General features: G+C 40.7%; 1 pseudogene; it reads left to right on the top strand.

The window, feature by feature from the left end:
- LOC136488863 (probable ADP-ribosylation factor GTPase-activating protein AGD11) overlaps positions 1-18,498 on the top strand; it is a 56,551-nt pseudogene extending 38,053 nt beyond the window's left edge.
- The last annotated feature ends 941 nt before the right edge of the window (positions 18,499-19,439 follow it).

The raw sequence follows: 19,439 nt of genomic DNA, 5'->3' as shown, positions 1-19,439 counted from the left end.
TCGTAGGTAAGGTCATGGAGGAGCGAGATCACGGAGACGGCTACACTAGGGCACAAGGTGGCACAGGTGGCAACTATGGCGTGGCAGCGCAATGCAGTATGGTGCGAGCATGGTGGTGGAGGCGTAGGCACAGGTGTGGCAGTGGAGGCGCATGCACGGTGAGGGCAAGGTGGCACAAGGGCTCGGGCGATGCGGTGGAAAGAAATATATACGATGGCCCCATGTGACAGATAAGGGAAGAAAGATTCAATCCACACGGATTCCACTAACCGGACGCACCGGTGATCTTGATCGGACGCTGTCCTTTAGAGTCCAGTCAAGTACAGAGAGGTCTAGAGACCCTCAAATATTGATCGGACATGTCTGATGATACATGACTGGACACTGAGTAGAGTGTGATCAATCCTTTAGGTCTGCCCTTCGCTTGACCGGATGCAGAAACACTGTGACATGGGACGCTAATGGAACACTATTCATCATCCGGTCCTTCCTAAGCATCTGTTACTCCTCTTCCTCTAGAGAACTGACCAGACACTAGAAAGCTGAGTCCGGTGCAGAGTTCGGTCGATCTTTAGCTGCTGTTGTTCCTCGTTCCTTCACGCTGCTTTTTCCCAATCAAGTCCCAACTTCAATAAGACTAAAATAAACACCAATTGGGACTGATATGAGACACCTTTCTCAAACCCTCAAAATTTTCAAAATAATTTGCCTTCGGCTATATGAATTTTTATGAAAATAGGTGATAAACAGGCGAGGAGCACCATGTGGCCACACAATAGGGAAATTAACCATTGGGAGCTTCAAATGCTCTCCCTATTTGTGGACAAACACATCGGGTGCTCAAAAGATAACCGAAAAGAAACGACAAACCAACACACGTGCACATGCGATGCAATACTTGAAAGTAAGTCTAGTTGCTTGTCAAGTTTGATCCAAGGTTAAGCTTTTTCACACACTTTTCAGCGGTTATCTTAACCATGTTAGACAATCCCTAAGGCATTACTAAAAATTAAACATATTTTATATTACAATGCAATGCAAGGGACAACACAATCTCAATTTTTAGTGAAGTTACTAAGGTCAAGCACATTGAGCTCATTTCTCAAGCGACAAAATGTAGCCTCATCTAGCGGTTTAGTGAAGATAGCCGCCAATTGATCCTCGGTCCTTACACCTTCTAGTGATATATCATTTTTAGCAATATGATCTCTAAGAAAGTGGTGACGGATATCTATGTGCTTGGTGCGAGAGTGTTGAACTGGGTTATTAGCAAGCTTTACCGTGCTCTCATTGTCACACAAGAGAGATACCTTTTCTAGAGCTACACCATAGTCTAGAAGAGTTTGCTTCATATAAAGAATTTATGCACAACAAGCACCCACGACAATGTACTCCGCCTCGACGGTGGACAAGGCCACACTATTTTGCTTCTTAGAGGACCAAGACACTAGTGATCTACCAAGCAAATGGCACCCTCCAAATGTACTTTTTCTATTAATTTTGCAACCGGCATAATCCGAATCAGAATAACCAACAAGTTGGAATCTAGCTCCTTTGGGATACCAAAGACCAATGCTTGGTGTGTGCTTACGGTACCTAACGATTCTTTTAACGGCAACTATGTGAGCTCCTTAGGATTATCTTGAAATCTAGCACACATACACACACACTAAACATGATGTCGGGCCTAGACGCGGTCAAATATAATAAGCTACCAATCATAGAACGGTAGAGAGTTTGATCAACCGATTTACCTCCCTCATCTAGGTCAAGATGTCCATTAGATGGCATTGGTGTCATGATTGGCTTACATTCATCCATTTTGAACCTCTTGAGAAGGTCCTTGGTATATTTTTCTTGAGAGATGAAAGTTCACTCTCTCATTTGCTTGACTTGAAAACCAAGAAAGAATGTAAGCACTCCAATCATAGACATCTTGAACTCCTTTGACATCAATTTACCAAACTTTTTACAATAGTCTTCATTTAATGAGCCAAATATGATATCATCAACATATACTTGAAGAACTCTCCATCAAGCTTCTTGGTGAATAGCGTGGTGTCAACCTTTCCAATGGTGAAACCCTTCTCAATAAGGAAATCCCAAAGGCGCTCATACCAAGCTCTTGGGGATTGCTTAAGCCCATATAGCGCCTTAGACAACCTATAGACATGATTAGGATATCTAGGGTCTTCAAACCTAGGAGGTTGATCAATATAGACTAGTTCATTTATGAAGCCATTTAAAAATGCACTCTTAACATCCATTTGATATAATTTCATTTCATGATGAGATGCATATGCAAGAAGGATACGAATGGCTTCAAGTCTTGCAACCGGTGCAAAGGTCTCTCCAAAATCCAATCCTTCAACTTGAGAGAACCCCTTTGCAACTAGCCTTGCCTTGTTCCTCACAACAATGTCTTGATCATCTTGCTTGTTGTGGAACACCCACTTTGTTCCAATGACTCTTGCATCTTGTGGTCGCTCTTCAAGTGTCCAAACTTCATTGTGGGTGAAGTTGTTCAACTCTTCATGCATGGCATTTATCCAATCCAGATCTAGAAGAAACAAACGAGTGATGTTCAATAAATAAAGCAAGTTTTTGAGAGCGAGTCATTACTCCCTTTGAAGGACTCCCTATGATGAGATCTTGTGGATGGGCTTGTAGTAGGGGTGAATTTCTTCTATCAACCACTTGAGGGGGAGGTTGTGGAGCATCAACATCTTGAGCTTGTGCCACCATTTGATCATGGGAGACATGAGTATCTTCACTTTCTACTCTCTCATCTTTATTATCATCTTGTGGCATATTTGATGAAGAGGGTGGATCTATCACTTGTACATCATCTTTGGGCTTGATGTCTCCAACTGAAATATTCTTCATGGCCTCCCTCAATGGTTCATCACCTACATCATCAAGATTCTCATGTGCTCCTTGAGAGCCGTTAGATTCATCAAATTCCATATCATATGTTTCTTCAACCAAGCCGGTGGCATGATTAAATACTCGATATGTTTTGGACTTTGATAAGTAACCAACAAGAAAACCAATATCACAATGTCTTTAGAACTTTTCTAGGTATTGCCGCTTCTTGTAGATGTAGCATTTGCAACCAAACACCTAGAAGAATGAGATGTTCGGCTTCTTCTCATTAAGCAACTCATAAGGGGTCTTGCCAAGAAACTTTTGAAGAAATAGGTGGTTGGATGCATAACATGCGGTGTTGATAGCTTCCACCCATAGAGCTTCGAGTGTATTGTACTCATCAAGCATTGTTCTTGCAAGGGTGATAAGTGTCTGGTTCTTTCTCCCTACTACACCATTTTGTTGAGGAGTGTATGTTGCGGAGACCTCATGCTTGATCCCAACTTAATCACAATATGCTTCAATATTTATGTTGTCAAATTCTTTTCCATTGTCACTTCTTATCTTCTTGACCTTCACTTCAAATTTATTTTGTGCTCTCTTGGCAAACTTCTTGAAACATGTGGCCACTTTAGTCTTGTCATGAAGGAAGAACACCCAAGTATATCTAGAGTAGTCATCAACTATCATAAGACAATAGAGATTGACTCCCAAACTCTTGTAAGTTGTAGGTCCAAATAGGTCCATGTGAAGAAGCTCTAGCACTCTTGTTGTTGACATGTAAAAGCTTTGGTTGGATGAGTGTTTGCAACTTGCTTGCCCGCTTGACATGCACTACAAAGCTTGTCCTTCTCAAATTTCACATCCTTCAAACCTCTCACCAATTCATTCTTCATTAGCTTCTTGAGTGAGCTCATCCGAACATGTGCAAGTCTTCTATGCCATAGCCACCCAAGTGATGTTTTGATGAATAAGCATGTCTTCAAGTTTGCATCTTCAGAGGTGAAATCCACTAGATATAGGTTGTTGTATCTAAAGCCCTTGAATATAATTTGGTCATCATCTTTCTTTGACACAACCACTTTCTTCTCGGTGAACAAACATTGAAAGCCAAGATCACACAATTGACCAACGGATAGCAAGTTAAAACTCAAAGAAGCAACATATAGCACATTTGATATTGAATGATCATTTGATATTGCAACTTTGCCCAATCCTTGAACCTTGCCCTTTGAATTATCTCCAAATGTAATCCTTTCTTGACCATCTACTTCTTCATCTAGTGAGGTGAACATACGAGGATCACCGGTCATGTGTTGAGTGCAACCACTATCAATAACCCAATGACTTACACCGGTCTTGTAGTTTACCTACACATAAGAGATCAAGCTTGTTGTTTAGGGACCCAAACTTGATGAGGGCCCTTGACTTTCTTGACTAGTGACTTTGCAACTCAAATTTGCTTAGGTCTATTCTTGTTGGGTGGACCTAAGAACATGACTTTCATCTTTTCACTAGAATCCTTTCTAAGCATGTAGTGAGCATTGAAGGCAAAGGGTCTAGCATGCTTGGGCAAGGGTTGTGGTGGTGGAGTTTGACACTCATGAGCAAAGTGACCTTCTTGTCCACACTCAAAGCATCTCTTTGGCTTAGGCTTTGACTTGTATTGTTGTTGATGTTAAGCTTGAGCTTTCTTCTCTTGATTTGCCAAGTATCCAATACCACTTCTATCCATCTTCATCACGGTGTTCATGAGTAGTTCACTTTGGAGATATTGGCCTCTTGTGAACTTGCTCAACCCGGTCTTGAGATGCTCTTTCTCCAACTTGAGCTTCTTATTTTCTTCTCTAAGTTCATCATGATTTATCTTCATCTTGAGTCTCTTGTTCTCTTCTTTAAGCATCCCATTCTCAAGAGCCATATCATAATCATTGTCAAGATTCTCTATCATAATTGTGTTGGTGGTTGATAGCTTTTCAAGATCTTTCTTGAGCTTTTCATTCTCATTCTTGAGCTTGACATAATCATCATAGTTGTCGGACTCAACCACTTTCTTGCCTTTGCTACTAGAACCTTGCTCAATGCTCTCAACAATCAAGTCATCACATGATGTAGCTATATCAATCTTAACAACATTGTTAGTAGCATCATGTGGCTCATTGGATAATAACTCATGAGAAAGAATAAGATTGTCATGATTAATCTTGAGATTGGTGTACTCTTCTTTTAGCAAATTGTAACTAGTGATGAGCTCACTATGCATCCCCTCAAGTTTATCTTGTTTTTCTCTTAGTTCCTTTTTAGAGGTTTTGAGCTCCTTGAGTTTGGATGACACAATTTTATTTTCTTCTCTAAGCTCAACACTAGCTTTTTCGGCTGTCATACTTTGCTAAGACTGAGACCTTCTCAAGTTCTAGCTTTTCATTTTTAGCTCTTGTCTTTCTAATGATTTTAGTGTATTGGTTTAGCAACTTGACAAGATCATCATAAGAAGGTGATTCAAATTCCTCATCACTATCACTACCACTTTTATCATTGCTAGCATTATCATCACCACTACTATCATCATCATTTTGTACCTTTTGTTCACCCTTGGCCATAAGGCATAGGTGTGTAGAGGATGATGGCGGCGGTGTCGGTGAAGATAGTGAAGAACCAATCACAAGGGCGGCCACCTTCTCCTTCTCATTCTCACTCTCATCATCGGATGAGCCACTTGATGATTCAATGTCCGTGAGCCAATCACCAACAATGTATGCCTTGCCATTCTTCTTCTTCTTGTAAAATTCCTTCTTCTTGCCATCTTTCTTCTTGTATGGCTTGTTCTTCTTCTTCTCATCATCATCTTCATCACTTGAGTCATCTTTCTTGCCCTTGTACTTCTTCTTGTACTTGTATTTCTTGGGTTTGGGGCATTGATGAGCTAGATGACCAAGTTCTCCATAGTTATAGCAATCCATTTCGGAGATGGGCTTTCTTCTACTACTAGTGAAGAATTTCTTTTTCTTGCCATCAAACTTGACACCATTCTTGTTTAGCTTCTTGAGCATTTTGGCGGTTCTTCTCACCATGAGAGCAAGACTTGCATCATCAATCTCATCATCACTTGAGCTATCATGATCAACTCTTTCTTTGCCCCTCTTCTCTTGGCTAGCCTTGAATGCCATATCTTTCTTCTTGGTGGAAGAAGAGTCATCTTGTGGAGTGATGTGCATGTACATCTCATGTGCATTGGTCTTCCCTAATATTTGAGTTGGTGTAGCGGTGAAAAGATCACATTGATGAAGCACCGTCATGATATGCCCATACTTGTCAATGGAGAGGACACTCAAGATCTTCCTCACAACATTGGATGGTTGCATTTGTGTGAGTCCAAGCCCATTGACTTCCTCTACAAGAACATTCAAGCGTGAATACATCTCATTGGCACTTTCTCTAGGAAGCATCTCAAATGAATTAAGCTTTTTCATCACAAGGTGATAGCGTTCCTCACGCTCACTCTTGGTTCCCTCATGGAGCGCACAAATGTCCGACCATAGTGCATGTGCGTCTTTGTGGTTCTACACATAGTTAAAGACATCCTTGCAAAGGCCTCTAAAGAGGGTGTTTCTAGCCTTTGCATTCCACTTCTCATAGTTAACCTCATCGCCTTGAAGGTTGGCGGGATCTTTAGGTTTTGGGAAGCCTTAAGAAGCGGCTCTAAGAACTCCAACTTCTAAAGCCTCTAGGTAAGCTTCCATGTGAATTTTCCAATAAGGAAAATCAGCTCCCTCAAAGATAAGAGGGGGTCCATCCCCATGGGACATCTTGCTCTAGGTGGCTAAGCCTAATTTAGGGAGCATGAGACTTCGATACCAATTGAAAGGATCAAGATACCCAAGAGGGGGGGGGGGAATTGGGCTAATTCTAATTTTTTGCAATAATTAAGCCCTACACTTAGCCCATTTCACCCCTTGTGCCTAGAATGTGTTTCTATTGTTCTATCGCATAAAAGTTTTGCACCCTAGGTTCTAATCCTACTCTAGCATGGCAATTCTAGGAATATAAAGACATAAAATGAATTGCTCAAATGTAAATGCTCAAAGTAAAGAGAGGGAAGAGAACATGGCGATGTTTTTCTGAGGTATCGAAGAGTCGCCACTCCCCACTAGTCCTCGTTGGAGCACCCGCACAAGGGTGTAGCTCCCCCTTGATCCGTGCAAGGATCAAGTGCTCTCTACGGGCTAATTCTTTGACACTTTATCGCGGTGAATCACCCACAACCGCTCACAACATGACTTGGGTCATCCACAAGCTCCGCCGAATGATCACCAAGCTTCCAATTACCACCAAGCCATTTAGGTGATGGCGATCACCAAGAGTAACAAGCACAAACTCTCACTTGACCAAGACAAGCCTAATGAGAAAGGTGGATGCACACTTGCTACTCCCTATGCACTAATGAGGTCCTTAATCTTGGATTATCAAATCTCAATCACCCCACTAGGCTCTTGCACTCCCTTGCACTCCAAAGGTGTTTCTAAGCTGAATAAATGGGCAAGAGGCCTCCCATGGATGAGTGAGATAAGTATTTGTACCTCCTCATTCAAAACATAATGGTTGGAGGCCAACTCAGCAAGTTTTGGGGTGACCGGATGCTCCGGTCAGTAGTACACGTCACTGTGACAGAGAGAGCCATTAGCTCTGACCAGACTCTAACCTACGTCCGATCATCACCCACCGGACGTGTCCGATCAGTAGAATGCCCCTCTAGATGCTCTCTGATGTTGATCGGACGTAGGCACCCTAGCATCCGGTCATGTACTATTTAGCGTCCAGTCAGTACATGACTACTGCTACCGATCAAATGAACCGACGGGACTCTCCAAGCTGCGTCTGGTCACAACCAAACCAGCGTCCGATCAATCATTTGACCCTTCATTCACTTCCAATTCGAAATCCTTTGTGAATGAAGATGACTTCTATCAATCTTAGGGTTATTCCTGAGCTACCTAGTGCTAAGTTTGACATGTGTGCACCACACCTAATCCATTAAACTCACCTAGGTCAAGCTACTAGTCCATACCCCCCTTAATAGTATGGCCAAAGGAAAAACAAAGTTCTAAACTACTCTAAGTGTCTCTTCAACGCCAAACAACACTTAGAACTAGTCCGTCCTTAACCTTGTTGTCCATCCTTTGAAAACCAAAACGATTTCCATCGATAGGGGCATGACAACCATGATTGCCCAATCAATTTCCATTACCATGACCTAACTCAAATTGCCTCTGCAAAACACACGTTAGTGATAGTAATCTCGTGTCATCATTAATCACCGAAACCCAACTAGGGGCCTAGATGCTTTCAACATTTTTATATGGGTCTTAGCAAGGATTCTGCGCAAACTCTAGATGCAGCCTCTAGAGGAGCTTTCCTTCATTTATCTGCTAGTGAAGCAAGGGCTATGCTTGATAGAATTAGTGGAAAGACTCACTGCACTAGCATTTTTAATGAACTCCCTAAGGTAGATAAGGAATCATCTCCCGAACAAGAAGAGGAAGTTTTGATAGCTAAATCACAACCACTCCAATCCCAAGATTTAGCTATCAATCCTGAACTACCAATACCCCAATACCCTCCAAGAGAAGAAGGAATTCCCCCTTTAGAAATCCCTGTTAAAATTAAGGATGACCTCTTTGGTGCTGATTTTGGGAGGACATTAAATTCTCATCTTCATAAGAGACCTTCGAGTGAATATAATTCAAATCCTCTCAAGAAGAGATCTCTTGGAAAGCGTCCTTATTCCCATATAGGACATCGGGAAGAATTTGAGGATGGCATGTCTAGTGATGCCATAGAAGGAGAGCCAAGCCATCTAGAAGCCATTCTTATTCTCTCCCCTTCTATGCCCACATTAGATGTCTCATCTGAACCCATGTCTCAACCCATCCTTGACCCCGATGATCCCTCTTATGCTCTCTCTCCTAAGTCTCATGATGATCCTAGAAATCCACCATGACACACAAAGCATAGGAATCATGAAAGCCACAAGGAAGACCAAGAAGAGCAACAACAATGGCTAGAGGATATTAAGAACCTATGTGCCGTTGCCATTGAATGGATGGACGAGGCTTTAGACAAGATCAACCTGAGAGTCACTAATCCAAGGGAAATCTTGGACAACAAAACGTCCAAAGAATGTCATAGGCATGGAATGATGGAGATAATGTTTCCGCCTATAGACATTCATGAAGAAACACCCTTGGAGATTGAAAAGGAAGATGACATCAGCAAACAAGGAAGTTATTGCATGAACACCTCATCAAATCCATGCTCACGTGAGAAATTTCCTGAATCAATTGGTCTCTCCAACATTGCCACACACAAGATCTTCAACCCCCTCATACTCTCTATTCATAAAAAACTTTAAAAGGGTGGTTGTAGATGCATATGTTTATCATAAATATTGTAGATCTCATTGTGTGAATCTTGAGATAGGAACACAAAGGTTGGTGTTGGAGGCGAAACCACTTCACCAATTTGAAACACAATTAGAAGGTTTCCCAAGGACAAGCTCCTGTCCTAAAACAAGCACTTTCAGGAGATAACATGAGCTTTCACTTTTTGCTGTAATGCCCTTGAGAAATGAGCAAAGAAATATAATTGTGAAAATATTCCTTTGGGTATTTTTGTCACTAACCGTTCTAGGTCTGAAGTAAAAAGAATGAAGGATGATGATGCAAGGTATGTCCAACCCATTATCATGCAACATTTAATCACATCCATCCAAACTTGATTTTGCATTTGCAAAATTCAAGCATGGGGGATGAACTTCTCTAAAAAAAATCTTATGCCATGTTGCTAATTCATCTTGGTTGTCTCTACCTTTAAGCCATGCTCAATTTGCTAAACAATAATCATGCTCTTTCATCTCCAATTGAATAAATCTATGTAATGCTTCCATACTACCTTGGTTTGATATAGTATGCTTAAGGTTTGGAGTATATTCTTACATCTTTTAAATTAAGCATGGTGCTTAGTTTAGGAGTGTTGATCCTACTTCAGAAGGCCTTTTAAATTAAGCATGGTGCTTAGGTTAAAATGCTTTCGTAGATTAAATTAGACAAGGTGTCTAGTTTAATTTTTGAACCAAGAATATGCTATAATAGATTACTGGTCATTTTGTTGGACTAACCCCTACAGGAAACTCTTAATTCAATTTAGGTAAGTCACGAGATGAATTCAAATCAAAGATGAAGTAAGGCACATGGCGAATTCCAATAACTTTGTGCAAAGAAGACATAGTTCATTCATCATGGATGAAAGAATTGTAAGTATCAAAGGTCATTCACTTTGTCTTCTACTGCAAGTTACCTTTGCCATGAGCCATGCCTATGTAGAACATGATAAACGAAAATTATGCTAAAATAATTCTAACACTATCTTTTCATTAGCAAAGATGGAAATTACAAAATTCTAGACAAACAACCTGTGTTTCAAAATTATATATTCCTTCGGGTATGTGTTGTCCACTAATCCTTTGCAGGCATAAAACAATGATTCAGGCAAAAGGTCTAACAAGGTGTCAAAAGATCAAAAAGTAGAAAATGGCATGACAGAAGTATGAGAAAGAAAAGTTGTGAACTAGGAAACAAGAAGCTCATGAACAACTCGTACTGTGAGGCTAGCCAAACAAGGAAAACTTCAAGGAAAAAGGAAGGACCATCACGAGTCATCTACCCTTCGTCATATGGTGGCATCACGCTCCAATGACAAAGGTAACATCCAAAGGTAAATAGTAATTATTTAAAAAGCTTTTCCTTAGTTCTAGTAGGCACATAAATAAGAAACAAAATATGTTTGAGTTATAATTTACTTGATCCAACCTGATTAACTCAACATGTTTATTCTTCAAGCTTGTTCCTAGCGCCACTTCCCTGATCTCGTAGTCTTAACCAAATGAGCTAAAAAATGCACATCCTATCTCTGGAAGTTGATAGTCATAATCATGTAAAGATTGATACATTATGCACAGATATGCAATCTTTCCATAGGGTAAGCAATTCAACCCTTTTTGCCAAACGAACTTAAATGCTACATTCATGCTCAATCTTCTGATCTTATCACCCATGACATAATTGAACAAAACACATAACATCAACTTCATCTTGTTCAATGTGCCTAAGGATAGAGAGGAATAAGAAAATTTTTGGTTCTATTGGTGTTTTTCCACCAATAGAGCCCATGCACTTGATCTCTACCTTGTCTGTATGAGCAGGACATACTTCAAGTAGAGTGTGGGAGAGTCATTGATTCTCTAATTTCTACAAGTGAAGGTTCTTAACCTGCTAAGCCAAAAATCAAAACTCAAAACTAAGACAGGTTTGGCGGAAGAAGGTAATATCATCATCAGAGACACCGACACAAGATATGTAGTCATCTGGGTCTCCTTTGCTGAGACCGAATGATGCACCCGAAAGGTAAAGGATTCTTCTCCAACCGAGTCCTGTCCGGAGGACTTAAAAATTTGAACCCTGGCCGTGAGGTAACATCGGTAATCATCCATATTTACTTTTTAGCATTGCATGAATTATTTTCACTCTTAGCATATTTATTTTTCTGCATTAGCATTGCATTTAGAAAAGAAAAATAATAAAAAGTTTTTCATTACTGCATTACATCATTGCATCATTAAAGCCTAAAGTCCCATGTGAATAAATCTATGGTGTGTAAAAGCCCGTAGGAATATTTACTGTGGTAGCATAAAAATATAAAAATAAACATGCATACATATTTCTTTCTACATTATATAAATAAGAAAATCCAAAAATATTAAATAGACATCCTGTTAGAACTTGGTCAATTAAGAAATCTGTCTAAACCTCCAAGGACAACAAATCTCTGAATGGCTGACCGTTAACCCTTATCCTAATATGTGTCATGAGTTTTGGTGTTCTTGTTGGAGTATTTTGCAGGATAATCAAGAGTAACACCATCCATCCGAAGTACATTCTTCCGAACCACTGCTACACTCGCTACGCGAGGAACACAACTTCTGGACGGATAAGAAAGACCACGACAACACCCAGCTTATGGGAGGAGCATACTCCATGTATCTAGCTAAGTATTTCTTTCTCTTTTTGGTTCTACTATTTTTAAGTTTACTTCATATTTGCTAAAGTCATAAAAAGATGCATAACAAACTAAAACAAAATAAAAATTTATTCTTGCTATATATATAATAGTAAGGTGTGATTTTAAATCATGAAAACAAAATAAAAAGTATGTGTCTAGTTTTCTATTTTTAAGAACTGAATAAATAAAGAGGACTCGGAAAAATCTCTTAAATGGAAATAATAAATAGTTGCTCTGTTATAATTCATTTCAAGTACCTAGTTTTTAGCCTCGAATTCTTCCGAGTTTTGGATACGACTAATTTGATATAAAGATTTACTCTGAACTTGAAACTCGTGGGTGGCGAATGCTTCATCTAAGTCTAGGTAATTAACGGATATGATATAAGAAGGTCTGAGCTGCTGTTTATCTTGTTCCTAGTGACACTAAAGTTCTGAAGATTTATCTTTTAAAAACCACAAAAATGCTATATGATGAGTTCCTGTATGACAAATCTTGTATTCCCACTAGAGACATACATGTTATTTAGGCTAAAAAAACTTCTACATATATGCTGCTTGCTTTGCATTGAGTTTAGCCAAGCTTTGTTGACCTTTATGAGAGGTTTGTCACGCTCTTAAAATCAAGATCACGTAAACACCACATATACAAATATGCACTACTCCTACATTGGGGGTAGACTCAAAAACATGCCTTCCATCTAGAGCTACCCAAAAATATTCTACTCCTACACTGTGGGTAAACACAAAAACATGTTTATTAGGTTTCCCATCCATCAAATAAATGCTCTAAGTTCTTGTTGCTATCTATTAAAAGTTTTATTGCAGAAAAGAGACATGGGACTATGCAAAAGTTATTCAAAAGAGAGAGAAGAAAAAAAAAAGAGTTGAGAAAAAATGGACACAAAAGTGTCCGAGATATTTAAAACAATAGGTACTTAGATGCCCGCCTGAAAAAAAAATAAGATAGCCACTGCTCTCTAGCAAGTGTTTCTAAGTTTCAAAAGAGAAAAGTTTTCCCAGGAGCATAGTAGAATGATGTTAGCCACCACATATATATCCAACATATATTTGACACACATGCACATCTTAATTTGATTGTATAACCTTGATTTGATTGTATGACTCAACTCTCTTTAGATCCGTTGTTTGACTTTACAATATCTTTATACTATGAATCCTGGGTCTAAAAGCTGGCCAGCCAGCGTGCCACATCACGGGCTTTTCACAGACGTTCGATCAGGCGCGGACGGCCCAGATCGGACGAGCCGCAGTCATTTTTCAAAAAAAACCCTTCTATTTTCAAAAATCAACCCGCGCTCCAGAGACCCTCTCAGTATATTTTGTAAAAAAAAACACCTTAGATTATTTCAAAATCTATCCGCAGTCTGCGAAAGAATAGTTCGCTCTGCGTGCAACGCGCAGCTGCGTAATTTCTCAAGGCTGCCCTGAGCTAGAGGAGCGAGGTGGTGCTAAAACTGCTAATGCCTCCGAACTCGACTGTTTCACTGCGCACTCTGCTGTGCGGCCGCGGCTGCGCGACGCGAATTGGGCCTGGCCCGTTACTCCTTGAGAGTGCCATTCACTCCTCACAGCGATTGATGCTAGGCTGGCCCAGCAGAAGATAGGCCGTCACTCCCTGGGAGTGCCAATTCTTGCTCTTTCTCTCCCCCCCCCCCCCCCCCCCCCCCCTTCTATAGACATTTCGAGGTTGAAGAAAATGCTAAATACGAGGTTATACGAAACTACTTAGTCACCAAAGCGCATCACCTATTCACATCAACATGTTGATATGTACGTTGGTTGCAGAATAAATAAGATTTTCTTTGTGTACTCAAATATGTGGTTTTTAGTTCAAGGGTTGCGTACAAAAAATAGAAGAGGATTTGGTAACTATAATAAGTATTTTATAAATTATTACAAAAAAAGCTTTGCGTACTGCTTTGCTGGTATTTCTTTCTTTTCCATAATAGCATAGTAGTATTGATGCCAGCCCTTATCTTTTTTTTTAAAAAAAAAAAGATCCTAGCCATTCTGGATCATGGGACGAATAAGTGTACCTCCTACCAACTCATCAAGATACGAAGTTGATTTGAAATCCTCACGAGTAGAACTATGCAGTGCATCCATAATATGGCATGTTTTAGTAACAATTTTTTCGTATAAACTTTTACCTATGCTTTTTAAGGGCCCTCATGATGATAGTCTCAAAAATGCATAAAAAACATAAAATCAAAAAAAAAAATTGCTAAGTTTCTCATCATTGCACCTATATTCTTACTGCCACTGGCCGGCGAGAGTGGCCACGTCGTCTTCTTTTCCCGGTCGTTCGATCGGACGCGCGAACAGCTCAGATCGGGCGAGCCACGATCTTTTTTAAAAAAAAAACCCTCAAATTTTAGTCCAATCAACCTGCAGTGCAGGCCTCCTCTTCTGCTGGGACCAGGATCGGGTGCAGTAGCTATTACTACTGCAACTTAAGCAGTAGCAGCATCTCAGCCGTTCAAGATACCAGCAATGGCTAAGATCAGAGCTACTTTCTTTCCCATTCTTTCTCCCTCATGTGCTCTCGGTCTCTGTTTTTTTTAGAGAAGAAAAGGTAACGAGCAGGGAATAGTTGGCCCCATTTTTGGCTTTCACCGCGAGAGAGGCTGACACGGCAAGCTGCTCCAAGAGACGTGCGGATGGAATTTTCTTAATACACTTGTTTGTTAAGTACAAAACTAATACAAAGTTGTCTAATGATAGATCAACTTTTAAATTTCATTCCACCAGAAAACAACTTTAGATAGAAATCGTACGACGAAAAGGCAATTATATTTTTCATAAACGAAAAATGAGGATGCGACGACCCGATCCTTGTTCACTTGGCACTATGCCCAGATCATGACATGGCGCGTCACGGGGGTGACGACCCGGCCCTTGCTTATTTAACACCATACCTGTGTTCCGATATGGCGCGTCGCTAAGAGGGTTACGCCCCAACAGGATTCTTTTTTGAGCGAAGAGTTTAACTGGAAAAATTATTTTCACTTATGGAAAAACAATTTATTTTTTCATGTGGGAAAAACAATTTATTTTCACTTGAGCATATATGTTGAGAAATTATTACATAGAAAATATTACTTTTTGGACAATAAATTCAGTTTTTTTAAACATTTCGTGGCTAAACAGTTTAACCGAAAACTCAAATATAGCATTACAAGAAGAATTTTACTTTTAAACTGCAAAATCTGATGCCAGATAGAACCAAACGTGTCTAGAATTTTAATATCTTTTTGGGAAATTGCAAGTTTTTTTTTTGAGATTCCTAGATTTTTGTTTCGGATTGGTAAAAAAGAAATCAAGAAACAACATAAGAGCAAGTCTAATAATACAGCCAGCTGCTGGTTGTATCGAAACTTATAACCAATCTATCAGCTAACTTGTATCATAGTTAGCCGGCTTACAACCCACTTGTCTGTCTCACAGAACTTCTTGGTTCTTGTGCATAAGCTAGCTGTAAGCTTATAGCCCGCTTCTCTTCTCTCTCATCTCCTCTCTTCACGTCAGCATACAACCTATTACAACCCCTTATTATACTTGCTCAATGGGTGGAGATATCGTTCTACTAGAACAAATACTCCATCCGTTCCTAAATAACTGTCGCTTTTGGTTTTCTGTGCCGTATGTTTGACTGGATTTATAGAAAATACTATGTGCTAATATTTATATCTCTAAATAAATTTATTATAAAAATAGATTGAAGGATCCATCTAATGATATTAATTTTGTATCATAAATATTAATATTTGTTTATATATATTTAGTCAAAGTTATTTCTTGAAAAGCGAAAACGATAGTTATTTAGGGACAGAGGGAGTATTTTATAGGAAATCATTTTTTGTTTATGAAAAATATAATTGCCTTTTCGTCGTACGATTTCTATCTAAAGTTGTTTTCTGGTGGAATGAAATTTAAAAGTTGATCTATCATTAGACAACTTTGTATTAGTTTTGTACTTAACAAACAAGTGTATTAAGAAAATTCCATCCGCACGTCTCTTGGAGCAGCTTGCCGTGTCAGCCTCTCTCGCGGTGAAAGCCAAAAATGGGGCCAACTATTCCCTGCTCGTTACCTTTTCTTCTCTAAAAAAAACAGAGACCGAGAGCACATGAGGGAGAAAGAATGGGAAAGAAAGTAGCTCCGATCTTAGCCATTGCTGGTATCTTGAACGGCTGAGATGTTGCTACTGCTTAAGTTGCAGTAGTAGTAGCTACTGCACCCGATCCTGGTCCCTTCTGCTGCGCCGCGCATCTCCCTCCTGCTCGTCCCTCGCTCCTCCCTTCGCCTAAACTAACCCTAGCGGCGGCGCGAGCAGGAGCGCGAGGCGGCGACGTCAGCAGCAGCGCGCGCAGGCCGTGGTGGCGACGGCGCTCACGCAGGATCTCGCGAGGCGGCGGCGCGAGCGCAAGGCGGCGACGCGAGGCACGACGGCGGGCAGCAGCACAAGGAGCAGCGCGGGCGACGGCGGCGGCGTGTGCGCTTGGTAGAGGTAGCCCGTAGATGAGCTCGGTAGAGGCCATGCCAATAAGGTGCTCGAGCTTTTGCTACTCCTCTTCGTCTCCAGGCAGCAAATTTCTGCCGTGCTGCTGTTACTGCTGGCCGCATGGATTCGCCGACGGCTACAGTAGCAACAGCGGCGCAACCCAAGGTCGGATGCCCGGATCGCCACTGCCGCCGTTACAGATGTGCTGGACACCACCGCCTCCGCAGCTCCGGCCACAGCCTACAGGCTACAGCTTCTGTGCCGTCCCCCACCTTCAATTCTCATCCGCTTGCTTGCCCCGTTTGTTTGTCCAGCCAATTTAATCACGGGTTGTGTGGTCATGGCGGGTCACCCCGTTCTTCTTCTCTTCCATGAGTTCAGGAGGTAGAGTGAGAGAGAACATGGAACGACAGGGGATGGAGGGCAACAATCTTCTGCATTTTCTTGATACCCCAAGCTGAATCAGGTGGAAATTCTGTTGTTAACACAAGATATGAAGCTTTTTTACCCGAAAACAAAAAGCCAAAACATGATTGCTCAACTGAGGAGCGTAATGATTTGATCAGATACATGTTGAGTTAGTTGATTGTCAGTATTTCTGCTAATTGTTCCCTAAAAAAAAGTATCTGTGATAATTGTATCTAATGATACTTTGTTTTTTCCCTGTCTATATGCATGCAGGAAAAAATACCAGTTTCAACAGTTTGTGTGTGATCCACAATTTTCTTGCCCTTTACCACTTAACAGAAAGCATGCACCACCAGATAAAAATCACCAGCAACATAATAGCAGCAAGTATGGTTTTGGCCATACTTTTAGGCAGATAACAAAGCCCTAAAGAAAATGGTGTGACCACCCCACTGATGCTAAATTTTCGAGTGTAATGTGGCACTTGATATATCACATTCACATTAATTCTGTGTTTCCTGTTTGCAGTCGGATGTGGGAATCATAGAATTTGTTGGATTAATCAAGGTTAATATCGTAAAAGGCACAGATTTAGCTGTTCGCGATGTGATGTCGAGCGATCCATATGTCATGATTAATCTAGGGCACCAGGTAAGCACATTTTTGTAGGTGGATATGGTGGCTCAATTCCTTTGGGACTTCCAGCCAACAGTCATATTTTTCAGTCCATGAAAACAAAGGTGATAAAGAACACCCTGAATCCTATCTGGAATGAAAGACTAATGCTTTCGATCCCCGACCCAATTCCACCTCTTAAGCTGGTATGCATTCATTTGTTTGTGACTTTTGAGTGGTTGTAATTCAATTCAGATGAAATATTTTGTTCAAACCCTTCACTGACCTTTGTTCTGTTCTTTTAACCTGACTATAACAGCAAGTATTCGACAAGGACACATTCAGCTCCAATGACCGGATGGGGGAGGCCGAGGTGGACATCCGGCCACTGATTGCAGCAACGAAGGAGCACGAGAACTCAGCCATCACCGAACCGACACAACTCTACAGATGGTCAGCCAGTGAAGACAGCAACGGCGTGCTCGCCAAGGACAGCATCATCTCCGTTGCGAATGGCAAGGTCAAGCAGGAGATCACGCTGAAGCTCCAGAACGTCGAGCGCGGTGAGGTCGAGATCGAGATCGAGTGCGTGCCACTTAGCCAGTAGCAGTTTTCATTGTGAACAGGACTGGAATCAAAAACAGGGAAGAGAATACAGAATGCTGGTTTGAACAGTGATACGGACGCTGGTTTGCAATGCTAAGAGAGACCTTTCACTTTACTTGCTTGTTTGCTGCATGCCTGTAATTCGTGTGCATGTGTCTGAGATATGTTGTACGGTACATACGCAAAGGGAAATTACCTACTTGTATTACTTTGATTTTAGGCATATGGTTGAACTATTTTCACTACATTTCCAGACCCCAGTTGTTAGCTGGTACTACCAGGATGGTGAAAAGATCTGTATTCTTCTGCCCATTGACAAAAGTTGGCTTGCTCCAGTGGGGAAGACGCCAATGGTGGCCGACAAGGCAGCCAATCTTAAACGCCAGGGATCTCAGGGAATTGGCAAGGGTGGAAACCGACTATAGATTTTTGTATGAAATCTACACATTAATGCACTTGAAAGATTTTTGCAAAGTTCTCTACGCAAGTTGCATGATTCTTTGGAGCCAAATCTGCAAGTTTCACAAGTTTGATTTCTCAGAAATTGGTTATTGTGTGAGTCAATTTTGATTAGCAGTGGTTTCAATTCCCAAAGATATGCTGCTTTCAGATATACCATGATGTTTTTGGTAAGCATTGTAAAATATAAAGATCAGAGGAGACATGCTCATATACTTCAGTGCACCTTCTGAGCCATCAGATATGCCGTGATGTTTTTTGGTAAGCACTGTATGCAACCAGATGTTGTAGCTAATATGAAATGTTCACATCTTAGTATTGACTCTATGCAAATTTACAGATCAGAGGAGACATTCTCATATGCTTGATCTGAGAACCTGGTGGAGCTTATGAAGCATATTATCATTGTTACTTGAACAGGAGTCTATACTATTAGGGGCTCTTTTGGAAGCGAGAGGGAGCAAAACTCAGGGATGGAAAACCCTCCACTAAGAACTAGAATGATAATTAGAATGATATCTCCATGGATTACCCACACAGGGAAAAGTCCGGGATCTCGGAGGGATTGGAGTTTCTAAATTAGGCCTACATGTAGGAGTAGCTATCAGTTCCCCAAAATATAAAAAACGCAACATGGAGGAATATGCCATATTGTGTCCACGCAACTGTTGAGATAGATGCACTGTGATGGATCTATCAAAGTCTCCTACAAATAAAATGGAGTATGCATATTACTTTTGTGGCACAAAAAGTACCACTTTATTCCTTACATGGAACTTATCTACATTGCAGCAAGCAAATTTCATGGCACCGTAATTTTACATGTGTGAGATCTTGACACC

The sequence above is a fragment of the Miscanthus floridulus genome, chromosome 10 (assembly GCF_019320115.1).
Source record: "Miscanthus floridulus cultivar M001 chromosome 10, ASM1932011v1, whole genome shotgun sequence".
NCBI lineage: Eukaryota > Viridiplantae > Streptophyta > Magnoliopsida > Poales > Poaceae > Miscanthus > Miscanthus floridulus.
The sequence above is the reverse complement of the archived record's forward strand: the minus strand, read 5'-3'. Positions and strand labels throughout refer to the sequence as shown.